Source organism: Canis lupus, chromosome 22 (genome assembly GCF_048164855.1).
Source record: "Canis lupus baileyi chromosome 22, mCanLup2.hap1, whole genome shotgun sequence".
Taxonomy (NCBI): Eukaryota; Metazoa; Chordata; class Mammalia; order Carnivora; family Canidae; genus Canis; species Canis lupus.
The window spans coordinates 41,313,245-41,329,648 of NC_132859.1; the positions used below are offsets into that span (position 1 = coordinate 41,313,245).

Sequence of the window (16,404 nt, forward strand, 5' to 3'; positions counted from 1 at the left end):
GGTGCCAGGAAATGGGACTGTCCCTGGTCAGGCTGTTCCCCAGCTGTCACCTATACCCCGGAGGACCTGCCCCCCTCACCACCCAATTCCAAATTCTTCCTGGTCCAAGTAGGGAGCAGACCCCCATCATCTCCCTCCCTTAGTTTAATCCCTGACCTTCCCTCTTCCTGACCCCAACTTAGATACACATTTAAGATTTTCTAGGACATTTGCCTATTTAAAGTCAGCAGCCAATGATTTTCATTCCAGCTCTACCTGTCCTCATTATCTGAACATCCCTCACCCTTTGGTCCTCTACCAAGTCTCTCTCCTATAAGGACAGCAGTTCTCTGCAGCCCCATGGCAATCCCGGCTTCCCCCCCTCCTCCCCCCCCCCACCGTGGCCCTCCCACTGTCATTCCTCATGAGACATGAGCAGAGGCTGGTGCCGCAAGGTTTTCTGAGGTTTTGTTTAACGTTCCTTAAGGTGTTTCAATTAGAAAGATGGCCCTAGGCCGCCAGTCAACAATGAACATGTTCCTCAAATATCAGCACGCTCACCAGGTTCAACCCACTATGGCTGGGGAAAAGGTTCAAGGTCCAATATGAATTTGCAAAATGAGGGGTAATGAACAAACGGGAAATGCAAATTCTGTAAAGTGTCACAGAAAGTCAGATGTGGGTAGAAACCCTTTAAACAAAGGCATGGCACATTTACCTTCCAGTGCTATGAATTTTTAAACATACTTTATTATAACACATCATCATAAAAGCAAAAAATAATGGATGGATGGATAGATGGACACACAGACAACAGATTAATAGTGGCAGTTTAATTTTTTTTTAAAAATGTTTTAATTATTTATTCATGAGAGACACAGAGAGAGGCAGAGACACAGGCAGAGGGAGAAGCAGGCTCCATGCAGGGAGCCCGACGCGGGACTCGATCCCAGAACCCTGAGATCAGAACCTGAGCTGAAGGTAGAGGCTCAACCACTGGGCCCCTCAAGCATCCTGTAGGCAGTTCAATGTCATAGTTAAGAGCTTGAGCTTTTGGAGTAAGATGGCCTGAGGTTTAGTCCAGGCTCCTCATCCATCTCTGTGACCCTCTTAGACACCTGAGTCTTATCTGCTAAATGGGGTGATTATAGTACCTGCCTCTGAGACAAGGCCACGTTTTAATTAATTAGCGGATGGCAGAGCACTCAGAACAGTGCCTGGGACAAAATGAGTTTGCAATAAGCATTAGTTTGTGATCATCCTCATTACTCAAAATTCTTTAAAAACATAAGTAAGCCAGTACGGGCAATTAAAAAGAGAGTACAATTTTCTAAGCTATAATTAGGGAAATGAGGTAGAAACATCATGTCTTGGCTTGTCCCTGCATAATTAATGAAAAGGCACTGAGTTCACAGTAATAAGCCAGAGTGACAGTCAGCGGGGGACAGGGTGGGGGGATGTCTTTCTAAGCAGTCATATATTTGATGTAAGTCAACTTACATCAAGTGCAAAAACTGTACATGTCCAATTCATGTTTTAAGAAAATGGGAAAGAAGACAGAGTATCAACAAATACAAAAAAAAAAAAAAAACAAATACAAAGGAAACTGCAGCACTTATGGGTGACTTCCATGGGCTTCAAGCAGGATTCAAAGTGAACATCCACACCAAAACTCCTATTTTATAGGCTCAGAAGGACAGAGCAATCTGTCCACAGCTCTGCAGAGATGGTGCTGAGGTTAAGATCTAGGTGCATCTGCCTTCAGATTCACATTTTCCTCTATGAGTCCCATGGCCCCCAGGGGTCCTAGTCTTCCCTCCCTCAGGGCTTCTTGCAGCTGAAAAAGCAAGCTCCCCGCACCCCATCACTACCATGCCTGGGCTGCCCCCATCACTGCTCCACCCTGGGAGAACCAGGATCAGGGACAAGTCCCAGAAGCAGCCTCGGAAGCCACCTCTCACTCACCCTCATCACTGGATATCATTTAGGAAAATGCAGGCTGCACACCAGGCAGCCAGGACTTTCTAGCTCACTCACTCCTCAGACCTGGCTACCTAACTACCAGCCCCCTCGATGTGCAGATGGGGGATGTGGCGGGGCAGGGGGTGGGGCAAAAAGTTTAAGCTGCTAGCCTCGGATCACTCAGCAATAAGAGCATGTGGATATAAACCAGGCATGGTCCACCTCTGAAGTCTTCCCATCAATAGCTAAGAAAACATCTAAAAATTATTTACACATGAAACATGAAAGGAAAAAAATAGAAGGGATTCAGTTACAGGAAATAAAAACCCTAACTGGCATCTCACAGCAAAAATACTGTGTTTTTTTTTTTTTTAAAGAATAAAAATTGATCAGGAAAGAGTTAAATTGAAAATATCAATGGGACTTCATGATATTAAAAAGAAATACTAGTTCCAGGGGTGCTTGGGTGGGTCAGTTGGTTAATTAAGCATCTGCTTTCAGCTCAGGTCATGATCCTGGGGTCCTGGTATGGAGCGCCATATTGGGCTCACTACTCAGCAAGGAGTCTGCTTCTCCTTCTCCCTCTGCCCTCCTCCCACTTGTGCTTGCTTGCTTTCTCTCTCTCTCTCTCTCTCTCAAATAAATAAAATCTTAAAAAAAAAAAAAAAAAAAAAAAACTATTTCCAGCTCTGTTAAGAAAAGTGGCCCAGCAAGGATACCACTCCACCAACGACATGCAGGTCAATACTTTGGTGTCCAGCTCTGGGTGAAATGTCAACAGGGCTCCTTGGAGAGCTGTTAATTCCATGTCTTGGGGCAGGAAAAAATCAAGATGCACCTATAACACCAGCTGGCAAGAAAGCAAAGATAGCTTAACAAGGTCTTGGAGTAGAAGTGATAAGGTGCAGAAGCTGGCATAAAAGGATGGTCCAGGGCCAGGCAATTTGAACATCAAAAACAGAATATAATTAATAACATTGTTTTAAAAGATGTTATTTACTTATTCATGAGAGACACACAGAGACATAGGCGGAGGGAGAAGCAGGCTCCCCAGGGGAAGCCCAATGTGGACTCGATCCCAGGACCCTGGGATCACGCCTTGAGCCAAAGGGAGATGCTCAACCACTGAGCCACCAGGTGTCCCTCAGTTAATAACATTTAAAGGGAATAAGTGGAGTCTGTGAAAGCCGTGAAATCAGGGAACACCAAAACTAAAGGACAAACAAGTGAACAAGGCAACTGATAGATAAAGGAAAGAAGATAATAGGAAGATATTTTTAAACCATCTTAAGAAGTAGGGGAGAGTAGGCGTGTATGACTCTTCTGTCTCTGCCACTAATATCTTTTATAAAGCATTTCATGAACATTTCTCTAAGTAGGGAGGCTATGAATAAGCCAACCGGATATGGAATGAGGAGGCAGGTGAAAGACTAGGTAGGCCTAACGCTGTGGTCACAAACTATATCCAGGCAGGAGGAGGATTGGGTCCTATGCTGCAAGGTGAGCTGTAAGTTCTCTTTTGCAAGCACTTAAGAGAATCTAATAGAGTTGGCCTGCTGCACCAAGGGTAATCTATTACATACATTTGTAATCAAATTTTAATGTTTAAAAGAATTTAATCTCTGGGATGCCTGAGTGGCTCAGTGGTGAGCATCTGCCTTCAGCTCAGGGCGTGATCCCAAGGTCCTGGGATCGAGTCCCACATCAGGCTCCTTGCAGAGACCCTGCTTCTCCCTCTGCCTATGTCTCTGCTTCTGTGTCTCTCATGAATAAGTAAATAAAATCTTCTTTATTTTTTTTTAAAGATTTTATTTATTTATTCATGAGAGACACAGAGACAGAGAGAGGCAGAGACACAGGCAGAGGGAGAAGCAGGCTCCATGCAGGGAGCTGGATATGGGACTCGATCTGGTGTCTCCAAGATCATGGCCTGGGCCGAAGGCAGCGCTAAACCGCTGAGCCACCAGGGCTTCCCATAAAATCTTTTTTTAAAAGAAGAATTAAATTTCTAATTTTCTGATTATTAGTTGTGTGAGCATATGAATTAAATGTTCATACACATATGAACGATTTTAAGTATATACTTGAACGTATACATATATATACATAATTTTGAATAGTTATTCAATACATTTAAAAGATGAGTAAACATTAACAATTACAGCACAAATAACACAGGAGTTTGCCCCAAAGTATCTGAACATTATGGAACCTGCCACATGCCACTTTCCTCTGTGCCTCTCGGTGACTGGCACAAGGCATGTCCTGCCAACCAATTAAGCATGTGGGTAAAAGGATGGCTCCCTGTGTGCTTCTCTCCTGCTTGGAAGCAGAAACATTCAACAGCCCCAATTCCCTCTGGAATATGTTCCCAGTCTCTAGAGCTTTCCTTCCTTCAGGAAATAGTGTGGCTAGCCTGTCTGCACCCAGTGGTGGCTAGGAGCCTAAAGACAGAGAAGGGAAGACCCAAAATGGACTTCCATGCTAGAGAGGGCTGGTGGAACTCCCATGAAACACAGTCTTACAAACAGACCTTCCTCCCACCTGCTACAGAAAATTGACAGAGACGAGGCTTCTGTGCCCCTCTCTTTTTTTAAAAAAAAAAAAAAAAAAAAAAAAAAAAAAAACATCGCCACTGCCAGTCACTGAGCTCCTGTGGCAGAAGGCAGGCTGCTAGCAAACAGCTTGCTGTCAACTACGCCCTCCCAAACCATCTCTACCTCATTTCAGGCACAGGAAAAGCAGGCACCCATGCCACTTCCAGAGTTCTCTGGGGGCAGAACGAAGTCTGGCTTTTAGAGACACATCCAAAGGCGGGGAGATAGCATTCAACAGAGCACTGCAGAGCCAACGTGCAGCCAGGCCTTGATGCAGTTATTAAAATCACCTGTATATCTAAGACGGACACAGAGAAGAAACAGCTTGGATGTGTTTCCACAGTTCCCAGTTTGCTTCCTGCAGTGTTGGGGAGCTGCATGGGACATTTCACTCCCAGGACCAGCGGGTCATACGGCAGACGTTGCAGGCTTCAAAATGCACACCAGAAGCTCCACCAATCCCCAATTCTGCTCCTGCCATAACTCTGAGTCTCTGTGGCCTGAGCACATCCCCCAGGAGGAGCCGATGGGGTGCAAGCTGAGCTGTCATATCAATTTCCCACCTGAGTCTGTTCCAACTTTGTCTTAGACGTGCTGGATTGACATGAAAAGGAAAACAGTCAATCTGTACAGAACTGCTTGCCAAGCATTTTTGGTCTTAAAAGAAAAGATACTCAACATTGGAATCTGGTTTATTGAGGGAAAAAAAAAAACTGGCAGGTGGCAGATGCCAAAGTAAGCTTAGCTACTAAGCTTAGCTTAGTGGGTAGACTGTCCCCGGGATGAGTACCTGGCTATCCTGCTGACCAGGCACTGTGTCCAGAGCTGCAGGTGCTATCAGGTGCACCAGCATATGGCTGCTCTACACCACCTCTCAGGCACTCGTCCTCCAGTTCTATCGCCTGAGGCCTGGGCCCACACCTGGGTGGAGATGCTGTGGCCAGGTATGGCTCACATGTGGGGAGTGTCCATACAGCCAGCTTCTCTGCTCTCGCCTCTGACCTTGCAGACACCTGGGTAGCTAAAAGCAGTGACAATGCACCCAAGGAAGAGTCCACTTGAGTGAGGGTTGAGCAAGAGAGGGGAGAAGGCATAACACAGGGTTCATTTGGATGCTCACCTGTAAGCAACATGGCTTCAGGTTTTGGGAATGGCAGAAGGACACGGCCAAAATGTGGGCATTTACAGGAGAGAAATTCATGGCAACTATTCATAAATATAATGCATGCTTTTGGTATCTTTTTTGTTAGCAAATGAAAATGAGAAGTTTTCCCTGGTTGCAGATCTCTTTTCCATTCCAACACATCCTCCACCCAACCCTATAATTTACCTTTACTCCCCTCACATGACCCTACCGACCACACACAACACCTGGGTAAGAATAGATCCCCAGGGTTCTGCAGGGCAACTCCCCACCATGTTTTCTCCTATGCCACCACCTCATATTAACTATCAACCCCCTTCTTCAGAAAGTCAGCACTGGGTGCCATTTATCCATTTCATTTGTTGAGGATTAGAGCATATTGCAGTGCCTCTATTTTTGCTGCACTTAGGATTTTAATCAGATGAAGGCAATCTTTGGAAGGTAGCAAAAACCAAAATGATCTCTGTATTCCATATGCAGTTTTTTTTTGTTTGTTTTTATCAAAAAAAAAAGAGGAGGAAAAGTTTAACTTAAAAACATGTATCTTTTCATTTTCTGTTACTTAAGAAGCATTTATTAAACATTTATTAATTTTTTTAAAACATTTTATTTATTTACTCATGAGAGAGACACAGAGAAAGAGAGAGACAGAGACACAGGCAGAGGGAGAAACAGGCTCCATGCAGGGAGCCCGATGCAAGACTCGATCCCGGAACCCCAGGATCATGCCCCGGGCCGAAGGCAGGCGCCAAACCGCTGAGCCACCCAGGGATCTCCTTAAACATTTATTTAATGCAAGGCACTGAGCTGAGGCTTTGGCCCATTCAAACGTGATGCAGACACGGGCTCTGCCCCCTTGGGATTTATTCAATGAATACAGAAATTATTTCCAATAGCTTGTAGTCTCTTAGAACATAAGCCTTGCAGAGATCTAAATCTTAATGAGGAAAGTTGTAGGCAATTTAAAACATGCCTGGAGAATTAGGCCAATATTTCTATAGTATTCTGTCTGAGAATTCTTTATGATTTTCCCTAGAATTATCACCTGAGAGCAAAAGCACTTTTATTTAAAAAAGCAAATACTACTTTTATATATATATTTATTAAACTGGTTTTACTTTTTAACAATTTCTTAAAACTGAAAATTAAAGCCCCAAGTCTCATAATTCCTGTTAAATAATACAGAAAAAAATTGCAATAAAACAAAAACAAGAAATAACAAGAGAACTTTGTCATGGGATACCTTTGACAAAAGAGTAAAATGCTCTCAATGACATATTCAGAGAGTCACAGAATGTTTAATGCTGACTAATTTCCAGATAAAAAATCTGAGTCCCAAAGAGACTCTGAGATTTGCTCAAGGTCACACATGGAATTGGTAGATGAGGGGAGTGAGGCCCTCAAACATGGGGATGACTGCTGGGTCTCTCACGACTTTTCTTCTCTAAGAACCTCTCAGAATGATGTCCTTCGACAGATGAATGGATAAAGAAGATGTGAATGGAATATTATTCAGCCATCAGAAAAGATGAACCTATCATTTACTTCGACGTAGATGGAACTGGAGAGTATTATGCTAACTGAAAGAAGTCAATCAAATAAAGACAATCATCATATGGTTTCACACATATGTGAAATACAAGAAAAAGTGAAAGGAATCATAAGGGATAGGAGGGTAACGGACTGGGGGAAAAAAACAGAGAGGAAGACAAACCATGACAGACTTCTAACTCTGGGGAACAAACAAAGGGTTTCAGAAGGGGAGGTGGGTGGGGGATGGGGTAACAACTGGGTGACAGGCACTAAGGAGGGCATGTGATGTGATGAGCATTGGGTGTTGTACTATATGTTGGCAAACTGAATTTAAATAAAATATTAAAAAAAAAAGAACCACTCAGAAAAAGAAAACCTTTACCATATAGGAAGGCTACCTAAACCCTAAATAGACATCACTACCCCACACAGATAAGCTGCACCTCTCAATTCTAGCTAAACTTCTACAGATAACGTGCATTATTGTTCCCTCATTAAGCTGTCCTTGGTGAAAATTCTAAGGTGATCCCATGATAACACTTTGAATTAAAAAAATACACACACACACACACACAATTGTCTACTTCCATCATTTTCTTCAGGCCTTTACCTATTATTGTCATTTTCTAAACATTCATTAATGGGTAGCCACCTGTACAAGCCAAGAAAAGGCTAAGACATTCTTCCTCAGGTGTCTTATAAGAAAACATACAACGGACTTTTTCCAGTCTTCTTAAAGACAAAAGCAGTGTTTTCAGGCAAAGTGCATCTGAGTACTGCCCAGCCTGATGTCTTGGAAATAAAAAGATAGGGTTGAAGATGAGAAGATCATAAGTCAGAGCTGGGGAGAGGTGAAATGCTCTCCCACTTAAGCACCGCAAAAGCACGGAAGACCTTTTCAAACCCTAGATAGTAAGGTGTGGGCTACCCTGTGGATATCATACTGTGGAAGAGAATGGGCTTGGTCTAGCTGGGCTCAGACCCTGCTTCTTGCCCATCCTGTGTGACCCTGGGCTGACACTGGAGGGTCTCCTCTGAATCTCAGCCTCCTCACTTTCAAAATGGACAGTCTCCCCCTCTGAGCACTACAGGGGGACTCAGAGTGCCCAGAATGTGATAAACACCTGATGGATGTCCTTTTCATTTATCATTAACCATCACCACGTAGAAACCATCCAACAGAAATTAGAGATGAAACACAAAAAGAATTCTGAATCCAAACAATGAGGCATCCACCAAATCTCTGGATCTCTACCGACCATTCTCAGGTGAGCAAAAAAACATCAGGAAGTTTATGAACTCTTAGAACCTTATGGAATGGTGCCCTACCCATTCACTCACTCAACATGTATTCCTCAGGGTTCCCAATGACTTCTTGACTTAGTGTCTGCTCACCAAGAATGGGCTGCTTCTGTTGCGGTAAGTTAACATTTAATCTAAGAGTGAGTAATAACATAGTTCAAAGAAACATAAAAATCACCACATTCTCAAGTTGAGTAAATTTCTAAAAGCACACTTTAAGGAAATCATGAGTGGGGTGTACACATACTGATGTAGAAGGGCGTTCGCTAGCATGTCATCTGAGAAAAAATTAGAAACAGCCCAGATTCCCAATAACAGATCAATGATTAGATATAAATGACAGTATATTAAGCAACAATGAAAATTGTGTTTTTCAAGAATTTTAACGCCATGGGGAAATGGTCAACATACACAATTAACTAAAAAAGCATTATGTTCCCAGATATGTAATATATTTGTGGGAGGAAAAAAATCCACTAAAAATATTTCAACAAAAATTGAGAAGTGGTTGCTAAGGCTGTTAGTCATCTTTTTGTCCTAATTTTTGCTAAATTATCTACAATTAGCACACTTTTATGTACTTTTATGTATTATTTTTAAAATCTCACTCCCTTTAGAGGCCATTTATGTTCACTACACAGCCAGATGCTAAAAGATGAGACATGGAGTGGGCTCCATGATTCTGTCAAACAGTGACAAGCATCCCTGCTTCCTCTACCCCGAAAATCAGAAGTGGACACTATCTCTCAAGGCAATGGGTGCCTCTGAGGACACAACAGATGGGACGAGGCATGGGCAGCTGCCAAGTGCCTTGGGGTCTCCGTGGAAGTCAGGCAGCTGGTAAGAAAGGCAGGCGTGAAGATGACAAACTTGTGTTCAGCTTATGTGAGACTCCATCCTGTGGGTAGAGAGAGAGATGTAGACACCGCCTCCAGAGACACAATGACCAAAGCAAAGGATGGTGGGGGGAGGCAGGAGAACCTAAGAAAAAAGACTGACAAGCATCCACTGTTAAGCAGAGGAAGGAGAAAAGAGATTTTTACCAAAAATGAAAAATAACCAAACCAGAGATGGCAGGTCTGAAGGGAGGCAGAACTACATTGCCAGGCACAATTCAGCTGCTCACAGATACACATTATAAATAAAAGTTCCAGTGGGAAATACTCAAATCAGGATGTTTCCTATTTGATCTTCACCTGGGTACCCCTCGAACATGAACACTTCAAAGACCACATCTCGTGATGAGGAGACTTCTTGTCTTGGCTAAAAAGAAGGGATGTGCTACAAGCTTCTCTATTCCCAACTCCTAGTTGACCTGTAGCCAAAATAAGAGCCTGTGGCCCCCAGAAAGTCCACTGCCTGCTGCCACTGCCCGCCAGCCAGCCACTGTCTCTCGAGCCTGGGCATATGGGCTCTTAGGAATCATGCTCTTTCCCTACCAATTGTCATGGGTGTTTGTTCCCAAACCTGTTCATTTCTGTTTTGCTTGTTAATGTAATCACGCAATTACGTTTATCATTTCATGAATAACACCAAAAAAGAGCTGTATCTATGAAAGTTAAGTTTAATACCTTAAAAACTAAATTAAGGATTAAATAGCCAATCCAGTTTGGATACACCAGTGCATTGTATCTGAAAAAAATCATTTAACAAAGAGGGGATCACAATCCAGTGTGTGTGTCCTAATGGACTCATGAAGGTAAAGCGTTTAGCACAAGCTCAGCAAACAGGAAGCACTCCATAAAGGTGACTCTGTATTATTATTGTTTGCATTATCACAATGTAAGCAAACAGGGAGATGAGAGCCATGAAGGCAGCAGAAAGGAATGGGGAGGGACATCACAGATTGGTGCTCAAGGAAGGCTTCGGGGGGAAGGCTACTCTGAAGAGGGCACATTGGTGCTGAGAATTAGAGAACAGGAAAGAAAGAGGAGGGGTTCAGAGGGAGCCTCTGTGAGGCAAGGGTGGCGTGTCCACAGTGGGGCTGGTACAAGGTTAAGAAGGTGCAATGAGGCTGGCTGGAGAGAGGCCAAGAGCCAAGTCACAGGGTCCTAGAAGACTCTGCCTTTTATTGAAAGAGCAGTGAGAAGCAAAGTAGCAGCATAACCTGAGTGGATCTCGAGACAAGGCCAGCCGGGCTGCTGATATAAAAGAGAGTAGTAGAAAAGTAAAGTTTCAGCAGCCCAGGAATGGGACGGCACTGGCTTCCCCCATGACAGTGGCAGCAGGGTCAGAGGAGGGATCTGAGATACACACGCAAGAAGAATTAACAGAGCTGGCTAACAGCCAGCAGGATGCAGAAATGGGGGAAATCATGTCACATTTATCAAGACAAACGTGTAAGGAGGGGCGGAAATATTGACAGTGGATGTGCTAAGTTAATGACTACATATGGGAGCCTGGAGCTGGGAAGGGAAGGTGGGAAAGGGGAATCAGAACTGGACAGAAATTTGGGAGTAGCTAGCATGTAGCTGGTACTTAAGCCTTGGGAGGGGAGCACACAGGGAGATGCAGGCTGGGCGTCCTGACATTTACAGCAGCACATCACACTTACCTGGACATTTGAATTACGGGCTTAAATACCATTTCAAGAAGGGCTTATTTTTAAAAGCTCTCTCAGTTCATCAGGATCGAACAACCACTGATTTAGCTCAGAAGAAGAGAAAAACCCAGTGAGAGAGGTTGGAAGGACCGGCCCGAAAGACAGGAGGGCAAGTGTCCAGAAAGGAGTGGTTGCTACGTCAGCCCTGCTCCAGGAGCATCAAGACATCCAGGGCCAGCCCACGCTCTGGCCAGTGAGACCCCTGCAGATGCTCTGGGCCTTCATGGCTCGTCCCCGAGCAGACTCCCTGCTGACCCGCAACAAGTCCTAAGATGGTAAAGCGTGACACATAGGCTTGTACAAACACTCATGACGCCTGGGACCATGTGGACACAAGTGAATGATACAGTGGAAATGCGTGGAAATGTGTATGATTATTGACTGTGGGTTGCACTCACTCCTCCACGGACACAACCCCAGAGCGCCGGGGTGCGGAGTAGGGGGACCCACACACGACCCCTAGCCCACGCAAGGTAGACACCATGCATGACCTTAGGGACAGCCACTTTGCCATAGGCCTTGGGTGCTCCAGCAACGGTTGTGAATTTTTTGTTTAAGTTAAACTTTAAAAAATTAAAATGGGGGATCCCTGGGTGGCTCAGTGGTTTAGCGCCTGCCTTTGGCCCAGGGCGCGATCCTGGAGTCCCGGGATCGAGTCCCACGTCGCCTCCGGCATGGAGCCTACTTCTCCCTCCTCCTGTGTCTCTGCCCAACCCCCCCATCATGAATAAATAAATAGACAAATCTTTTTTAAAAAAATTTAAAATGGCACAGGGACCTGGTTGAATGTGGAAGTCCCCGGACCCTATTGGCTTCTCCCGAATAAGCAAGGCAAGCCACCCCGTGCAGGATGCCAGCAGAGGCCTTGAGGGCTTCCTGGGTTAGCCCGAGCCAGTGGCAAAGTCTCTGCTTAGGTAAGGGAAGAAAATCAATAATCCAAGAGATGTTTTCACTTCCTTAGCCAGAAAACCTCAGCTGGAACTCAAACAAGTCAAGTTCACAAAGGATTACAGGTGCGTACCAGGCGCTCAGTAAATACTTGTTGGCTGATTGAGATTACTTTACAGCAAAAGTAAACAATAGAACAATGTCTTGAAACTCTTATTTGCCTTATGACCTTCTCTTCTCCTCAGGAAAAAAGATTATTCCAGGTAAAGTCAGAGGTGAAATGGCCAGAGAATCCTATGCACTTGAGACATAAAGAGATTTCTTTTCTTTTCTTTTGACCGAGTTGTCTCCTTAACCAAAGAGATACAGAGAGGGACGCCTGGGTGGCTCAGCAGTTGATCATCTGCCTTCGGCTCAGGGCCTGATCCCGGAATCCGGGACCAAGTCCCACATCGGGCTCCCTGAGAAGAGCCTGCCTCTCTCTCTCTCTCTCTCTTTCTCTCTCTCTCTCCCCACCTCCCCCTCTCTGTATGTCTCTCATGAATAAATAAATAAATCTTAAAAAAAAAAAAAAAAGTTACAGAGAGCAGGCCCTGGAAATGAGGACCACAGCCACCTGGCACCAACACAGCTGCCTTCATGTCTGGTGTCTGCAGAATGCTGTGTGGCAAGAAAGGTCCACAGCACCCACAAGTCATTTCCACCAGAGATGGGGAAGCATGACCTCCAGACCACAGGACAGAGACAAAACCACAGGGAAGAAGGGAGGAAACCTCAAGTTGAAATTAAGTTATATCTGGCTGATTGTCGCTTGGGACACCGACCTTTATGGGGAAAAAACAAAAGTTGAATTTTGAATATGTGGGACACACATTTTATAAATAAATAGTTCCTGATACAGTCAAACTGAGGGTTTGCTCTTTGTATCATGTTTTCCAAGTAAGCTTTATTCTTAAATGGTTTTCTCATTTTGCTCTTCTGAGAAAGTAAAGCATGCAGTCAAACCAGACAACGTAGGTTTGAAATTCAGCACCCCACTGTGCTAGCTGTGTGACCTTGGGCAAGCGTCTTAACTTCCCTGTGCCTCAGTGTCCTCACCTGCAGGATGGGGACAGCAAGACTCTCTCCCAGAGGTCACTGTGAGAACTGAATGAGATACATGTAAGGAATTAGGAGCAGTGCCTGATACCGGCAAGGGCTACACGTTGACTGTTCTTTCTTCCTCCTAGACCACTTAGTCCTAAATGTCCCCTATCTATGGGTACGTTTGCTGTGTGAATCATTTTCATGTTCTGTGTTTCCCACACTCCCCGGAGTCAAAAAATCAACCTGTTAAATATTTGCCTGAAAGGGTCATTCTACCACCTGGTAAAGGTAGACCCCCAAAAAGGTAGACACCTCTTCTTAACAAGCCAGGTGAGGGACACCTGGCTGGCTCAATGGGCAAAGCATATGACTCCTAATCTCGGGGTTGGGAGCTCAAGCCCCACATTAAGCACAGAGGCTACTGAAAATAAAAAAATAAAAGTACTCACTTTGGCAGTACATATACTAAAAAACAAAACAAACAAAAACAACAGGCCAGATAAGGGCCAGATTTAAAAGGCAAAGTGTAATTTCTCTACTCTGAGGGACAGCCTGTAAGGAAGGGGACTGAGTTTTACCTCATCTCCCATTATCAAAATCTCTAGGGTCTCTTCTCCCCACTCCCACCCATAACAGAGAACCACTGTCCTAACTGATAAGAAAATAAACCTAAGAGGAAACAGCTCTGTTATCTTCTCACACACCTCACAACTGATTTAACACACACAGGTGAGTCACTGTGTCGTGGCCAGAGCATCTCCTAGTTACGCACGTGTAAACAAACAATGAAACCCAAAGAGGACACCATGCACAGAGCAGGGCCCCTGATCTGTGCTTTCCACTGACCTCTCAGCCAGCTTGGCAAGGCTCACGCACCCCTCCTTAGAAGAAAGAGATGAAGGTAGCCCGGGTGGCTCAACGGTTTAGTGCCGCCTTCGGCCAGGGGCGTGATCCTGGAGACCTGGGATCGAGTCCCACATTGGGCTCCCTGCAAGGAGCCTCCTCCTCCCTCTGCCTGTGTCTCTGTGTCTCTCATGAATAAATAAATAAAATTAAAAAAAAAAGAATAAACAGTTGAAAACATAACATAAAATACAAAGGACTACAAAAGGAAACCAATTGTATTACAATGCAGTTATTAAAACTTGCAAAAAGTCTGTGCTATAAGAGCTTCATTATCAATGTATTAGATAGCAAGGGCTATCGGCATGCCTAATAATGAATGTAATTTCAAAGCAGTGATGAGTAAAGGTGGTATTTCAAAGTATCTGTTTCCACTGCAACATGACATGAAAATCTTGATTTCTATTGGTGAAAAAGTCACAGGTCCTGCTAATACCACCATTTTTTGTTTTCTATCTTCACAGTGACAGGAAATGCTGCATTTCAGTTAGAAGTTAGTGAAAATAAAGACATCGTTTCATTCCTTTAGAACTTCACAGAATCCCCAATTTCCCTCTACAGACTTTTTGGGGGTCCTAGGACCTCAGTTTGAAATCCCTGCTGAGGAGTGTGCTATATGTAAGAGCTAACCCTGATCATTCATTTAATCAAGTTAGCAAATACCTACTTTGCTCTAAGTGCAAGTATCACAGAAGAAAATACAGAATTAAGGTCAGACTTGGGGCAAACTATGCTCTAAGCACCTTTAGAACCTCTGCTCAGCATTTACTTTGTTTCTTCTAATCTTAGTATAATTTGTTTTATCCACTGCCAAATCCATCATATTTTTTTTCTCCCTCCCTTAAATATGTAACTGGGGCACCTAGGTGGTTCAGTTGGTTAAGAGTGTTCCATTCCTGATTTCAGCTCAGGTCATGATCACAGGGTCCTAGGATCAACTGCAATCAAGCCCCCAGTTCAGGCTCTACACACAGCAGGGAGTCCGCTTGGGATTCTCTCTCTCCCTTGCCCCTACCCCCGACCTGCACACATGCTCTCCTGCACACATCCTCTTTGTCTAAAATAAATAGATAGATGATAGATAGATAGATATAGATAGATGATGATGATAGATAGATACGATCTTAAAAATAAATAAATAAAAACAGAACGAACAAACAGAAATAAGCCACAGTGTCTGTTCAAGTCTGCTGTTGCAAGTATTTGAAAAGATGGGAGATCAGTACTATGGAATAAATTCTATGCTTCTACTTCCTTGAGAATCAAACCAGCCCTGCCCAAACTGCAGACATTTCACAGGGATGAAAGGAGCAATTCATAGGAAAATTCTACAAAAACAGTGAAGGACTCCCTGTGGATGGTTCCCACTATGCTGTGAATGTAAGTGGTTAATCTGTGTATGAGAAGGGATCCAGGAGCCTCCGGTGACAGAAACAGCCAAGCAGGGTCCAACAGAATCACACAATCTCTTAAGGAAGATTAAGTAACACACGAGGAGTTTTGAAAAAATAGTTCTGCTGTGAATTATACCGTGAAGCAGTCTGAAGGAACCAAATACAGAACCTGCCAAGGACGTGACTCCGGACAGTTTTCTACCCACCACCACATCTCTTGGTGTAACAGATACCGTGCGTCAACAGAAGTGACTGCCAAAGAGCTTCCTATATGCTACCAGACACATCAGAAATTCTAAAGCTCCAATGTGAACACTGGTACAAGTCTAACATGCTTCATATCTGCCCTGGTATGGACTATTCTATTTTTATTCCTGTTGAAATGGATTATCTGCTGTGTTCACAAAGACCGTAGGATTTGTCTTAGGTATAAAACACAGGTCAGTCTAAACAAAATTCCTTCCTCATTAACATCTAATAGAGAAAATGTGAAAATAGCCCCAGATACTTTCTAAAAGAGAAACTTGTAGTTCCAACTCATTATAAGTGATTTCCCAAATTTAAGAACACTGGAGATCATTCTGTATTGAGGCAATAATTACAGAAAACTTACTGCTGTTATAAGCTCGTTTTGAACCATGTTACCATCAAGTAGAAGCAAGATTGCTATACTTTTTATTTTTAAAGGTGACATAATGATACACAGGTATGTAAATGATGTCACTTCCAAAGTGACATCACTAATTTAGACTAGGCTAAAGTTGACTGGAATTTTAAAGTCAGAAGTTTTAAGACAAAGGAGAGCTGGTCTGTCCTACCCATCTCATAGGGCTGCAGTGAATTTCTAAAGAGTAAAATTATTTCTACAAAGGCACCTCTTGAATGAACATCAGAAACATCATTAGCATGAATTTTTAAAATTATCACATTTTCTAAATCTGCAAAATCAGGTTTCACACACTGGGAAGTGGGGGGCGGGGGGGGGGGGGGAGAACCCACCTAGTGTACTGCTCA

General features: G+C 43.8%; 1 protein-coding gene across 6 annotated transcripts in view; it reads right to left on the reverse strand.

The window, feature by feature from the left end:
• Positions 1-16,404, reverse strand: part of TRAK1 (trafficking kinesin protein 1) — a 181,810-nt gene that overhangs the window by 70,483 nt on the left and 94,923 nt on the right. The window lies entirely within an intron of this gene.